Genomic DNA, 5,485 nt, shown 5'->3' with positions numbered 1-5,485 from the left:
ATTACAATGTGAAGCAGCTGAGGACACAATTACGACAGTTTTCCAAACTTAGTCAAACCTCTCCCCAAAAGAATGTCTGAAATCATGAAATTATTTATGTGACTAAAATGATTCTTTTCATTTTGCAAGTGAAAAATGTAACATTTGAACAACCTGAATGTGAAAGACAGAAAATTGTGTCTAAAACAGTTAGTTACATGAGGGAAGCAGAATGTTCTGATTTCTATGTTAGTTTTCACAGGTGTCAGTCATCCTAAATGGCCTGGCTAATTTAACTGAAAGAATCTCACTCATTTCTGATCGTTATTTATTGTACCCATGGTTTTATAAAACTAGGGGTTAGTAAGAACAGTGGTTAAAAACAAATGGCAAGAGTTGTGGAACAGGGAGGGAAAGGGAAGACACCTGTATAAGATCCAGGAAGAGGTGGAGGCAGGGAGGTCCCCTGGTCAGGAGAAGGGAGGAAAGTTTAATCACAAGGCTGAGACTGGAACACACAGGGCTCAGCAGTTCATTGAAATTGGTAGGAAAACATCTCATTGGGAGGTGTAATCACTGTCAGGAGATGGAGAGAGTGGAACATATGCTAGTTCTTCGAGATGAGAATAACAGGTAGGATTTAGATTTTTCCTGTCTCTGGTACACACACCAGTCCGGTTGGTGGCGGTAATGGACCTTAAAGGTGGTTGCCCACTGTCACATAAAATCCACAGAAGAAGAACAACAACAGCAACAACAGTACAGTCACAGATAGAACAATGAGCCAGATTTTTCACCGAATGTATAAATCTGAAGCGTCAATTTGGCATTTCCACTCACCACCAAATACAGTGCATTCGGGAAAGTTTTCAGACCCCTTGACTTTTTCCACATTTTGTTACATTACAGCCTTATTCTAAGTATTCAGACCCTTTGCTATGAGACTCGAAGTTGAGCTCAGGTGCATCCTGTTTCCGTTGCTCATCTTTGAGATGTTTCTACAGCTTGATTGGTGTCCACCTGTGCTAAATTAAATTGATTGGACGTGATTTGGAAAGGCACACACCTGTCTATATAAGGTCCCACAGTTGACAGTGCATGTCAGAGCAAAAACTAAGACATGAGGTCGAAGGAATTACAAGACAGGATTGTGTCAAAGCAAGGTCTGTGGAAAGGGTACCAAAAAGCATTGAAGGTCCCCAAGAACACAGTGGCCTCCATCATTCTTAAATGGAAGAAGTTTGGAACCACAAAGACTCTTCCTAGAGCTGGCCGCCCCGCCAAACTGACCAATCGGGGGAGAAGGGCCTTGGTCAGGGAGGTGACCAAGAACTCCATGATCATTCTGGCAGAGCTCTAGAGTTCCTCTGTGGAGATGGGAGAATCTTCCAGAAGGGCAACAATCTCTGCAGAGCGGCCAGACGGAAGCCACTCCTCAGTAAAAGGCACGTGACAGCCCACTTGGAGTTTGCCAAAAGGTACCTAAAGGACTCGGTCTAGAAGAAAAAGAAACGCACACCTATTTAGGCGAGGTGCTGGCTAGCAGAGTAGAAAACTTGAAAATAAAGGAGAGCCGCACACTCTCTAGGAGCTCAGATGCAAAAATGTAATATCCAACGTTTCGACAGCCAAGCTGTCTTCATCAGGGTATATGAAGGACTCAGACCATGAAAAACAAAATTCTCTGGTCTGGTGAAACCAAGATTGAACTCTTTGGCCTGAATGCCAAGTGTCACATCTGGAGGAAACCTGACACCATCCCTACTGTGAAGCATGGTGGTGGCAGCATTATGCTGTGGTCATGTTTTTCAGCAGCAGGGACTGGGAGACTAGTCAGGATCGAGGGAAAGATGAACAGAGCAAAGTACAGAGATCCTTGATGAAAACCTGCTCCAGAGCACTCAGGACCTCAGACTGGGGCGAAGGTTCACCTTCCAACAGGACAAGGATCTGCAGAATAGAATGAGAGAAACTCACCAAATGCAGGTGTGCCATGCTTGTAGCATCATACCCAAGAAGAATCAAGGCTGTCTAAGGTGTCTAAGGTGCTTCAACAAAGTACTGAGTAAAGGTTCTGAATACTTATGTAAATGTATTTTTTTATTATATATATATACACATTTGCAAAAATGTCTAAAACTGGGATTTAAAAAAAATCTAATTTAGAATAAGGCTGTAACATAACAAAATGTGGAAAAAGTCAAGGGGTCCGAATACTTTCTTAATGCACTGTATGGTGATGAGAGGAATCCCAATGGACGGCAGTGGGAGAAGATGGAGCGAGATGGATTTTGGCCGACATTCTTCAAATTTTCTCATCGATGAAACATTTGATCTCAATACAGTTCTGTTCACCAAACTACAATCTGTTACGAACAGAATTGGCAAAGTTTTGTAGACTTTACCCTTTGCCAAAGTTTCAAAAAATGACATTGTTTAGAAGGAACACAAGAGCAAATTTAGTTATTGCACTCGCACATCCCAGAGTATGTGTTCCTAATGGAAATATATGCTAGAACACGCCAATAGGTTCTTGCTAGCTCGTGCTTGGCTCTACTCCTTGATTTTTCTGCCCACTATGATTAATATGCTCCCATTGGGCGACAGGCTGTGGTCTGTTTTAGGTTAGCTATGAAAAAATATATATATTTGGTACCGATTAGTGATGGGCATTCCCAAGTCTTTTCGGTGAGCCGGATCATCTGGCTAGCAAACGGCTCTTCGTTCAAGATGCTTAACATTTTACTAAGAAACAAGAATCGTCGTACTGGTCGGGTGTTTGTGCTGAACTTCAAGGCCGGCTCCAAGAGACTGTTCTTCTGGATGCAGGTGTGTATAGCATGATGATCCCATGGCTGTGTTTACACAGGCAGCCCAATTCTGATATTTTTCCCCACAAATTGGTCTTTTGACAAATCACATCAGATATTTTAATATCAGATCATTTTCAGAGATGATCTGATTGGTCAAAATATCTATTAGTGAAAAATTATCAGAATTGGGTAGCCTGTCTAAACACACCCAACAACACACCTGCCTTCTTTGTATATTTATCTGGAGAGGAAGGTAATGTTATCAGCTGCCAATTGTATGAGAAAAATAAGTTCCTGGTGTAATAAAGTGTTATTTCTATTTCCCTGTTATAGGAGTCCAAGACTGATAAGGATGAGGAGTACTACCATAAAGTGAATGAGTATCTTAACAACCCTACTATGCCTGGAGCCCTGGGCTTGTGAGGCAGCAGCGGGCATGAACTGTCTGCTCTGAGGGGTAAGGATTAAAGAAGGGTACAGTGCACACGCTCATAGAGTGCAACAGTACTGTGGCATGCTGACACAGGAAGCAATGCATTCTCAGAGACGATAGTTCCTTCCCCACTCAGCCTCTCCTTTGTGCATGATGTGCTGATCCGTTCGGGAACATTTAGCATTCCTCTGTCCTAGGCGAGGGTGGACTGCAGAGTCTCCTCGGTAACATGAGTCACAACCAGCTCATGCAGCTCATTGGACCTACTGGGCTGGGAGGTCTTGATAAGTAGTTATTGTTTAGTGTACAGTCTTTTTTTACCAATCGTAGCAATGTGCTTTAAACAGCCGATAGCTGGATTGACTGAGAATGTGTTCTGGACTGGAGTGCCTGACTATTGAGTTGTTATTAATTGCAACAATGTCTATCATAACAGGATTCTTTGGTAGACAAATTAATAATCCACTCCCTATTTCTGTCATGTGTCTGTCTGTAGGAGGTTTTGGGGCTCTGGCTGGACCGGGCCTGGCCAGCCTGCTAAGTAGTGGAGGTCCTGCAGCCGGCAACTCTTCAAGGTACCACAAGCCAACAGACTCACTTCAGTACTAAATTAATGAATTTAGTACATTTATACACTTGTCTCTCTTCAGCCTAGACTACACACTCAATACTTAGCCAACTTTTACAGATAGCTTATTCTACATTCATTACAACCCCTGTGAGTTTAGTTTGTCTCTCGGTCTCGCTCAGTCCATCTCGGTCTCCGTGGTCACCCCCACCTCTGCTGCCACCTAGCTGGGCTCCTCCCAGGTGCCAATCACACCTATCACCCCATCTGCCACCAGTGCAGTGTCACCCATGGCCTCACCTGCCACCCCTGTTGCCCCCTCCCTCACAGCCGGAGCAGCCAGCCCCACCCAGTCAATCCAGCTGAGTGACCTGCAGAGTATCCTAGCAACCATGAATGTACCTACTGCCGGGCAGGGAGGTGAGGGAGTAAACTAAACTATAGAGCAGCTCAACAGTTTAGAACAGTTGACAGAGCAATAAGGAGTCTCTTGAAGACATTTACAATGAAATAAGGGACTGTAATCATGCTGTTACCAGAGAAATAAAGCCTTGCAGCAGTAGATACATGACTGAAGTTGAGAATGGCCCTCTGTATTTATCACCTGTGATGTCTGTATGAATGACTGTTCTCTCTACAGTGAACCTGGCCAATGTTGTGACCCCTGAGATCATGGCTCTTATCCTGGCCAATGCGGAGGTCCAGGAGAGGCCCTGCCTCAGAGCACCAACAACTCCACCACATACTCACCTCCCCACAGTTTCAGCAGATATACCACACACAAAAACTGCTCTATGTTGAGCACACTTGAGTATCAGGGTTTTCTCAGAACACTTAAAGTATGATAAAGTGATCCTGGTCTTTTTTAGTTACCACTTGAGTGCTAAATTTCATATACTACTGTATGAGTATGTATGATGTAAAGCAGTGATTATTCTCTTTGTAGGCCATGGGTCTGTTCAGTAGTGCCCTGGCTTCAGGGCAGTTGGGGCCTCTAATGAACCAGTTTGGGCTGCCAACAGAAGCTGTGGATGCAGCTAACAAAGGAGGTCCGTGTCCAGTATCGGCCCACAAAACATGAACCCAGAGACCTTGTTTGTATGTCATTTCATTGTTTAGAGAACACATAACATGCAAGTCTGCCTGTGCAGATATTCCTACATAACATTGTCTACCATTTTGAATAAGATTTCCATAAGAGGTTATGACCTGCTGTTTTCATGAGTGAAATTCTAATTGAACTTTCCTCCATTCCAGACTGAGGCTTTTGCTAAAGCCACGGAGACAGACAGCATGTCTGACCATGAGGACGATGATCCCAAAGACAAGGATGATGAGATGAGTGGATTTGTACCTGTGTTAGTCCAGTTTCATTAAATATTTTATTAACACTATTTACTAGCTGATTTGTTATTTAGAGCACTGAAGCGGTCTACTATTTCCTATCAGAATAGATATTTAATGGAATGTAAGACACATACCCTCAATTGAGTGTTAAAATTATAACAAATTGATGCACACATGCTCAAATCAGAGCTTGAATCAACACATTAAAATGTTCTCCCTGATATTGCAAACCAGAATATTGTGACTCTTTAGGATTTGGGCCTTGATAGACTAGTGACAGCTACATGTGCCAATGTGACCTGTAACTTCCTGGCCTAAAAAAAAAAAAACTCCAGTCATGTGGTC

The 5,485-nt window shown here is 43.2% G+C and overlaps 1 pseudogene; it reads left to right on the top strand.

The window, feature by feature from the left end:
- The first annotated feature begins 2,709 nt into the window (after window positions 1-2,709).
- LOC135559324 (proteasomal ubiquitin receptor ADRM1-like) lies at window positions 2,710-5,170 on the top strand (annotated as a pseudogene).
- Window positions 5,171-5,485: the final 315 nt, after the last annotated feature.

This window comes from Oncorhynchus masou, chromosome 18, assembly GCF_036934945.1.
Source record: "Oncorhynchus masou masou isolate Uvic2021 chromosome 18, UVic_Omas_1.1, whole genome shotgun sequence".
Classification (NCBI taxonomy): domain Eukaryota; kingdom Metazoa; phylum Chordata; class Actinopteri; order Salmoniformes; family Salmonidae; genus Oncorhynchus; species Oncorhynchus masou.
The sequence above is the reverse complement of the archived record's forward strand: the minus strand, read 5'-3'. Positions and strand labels throughout refer to the sequence as shown.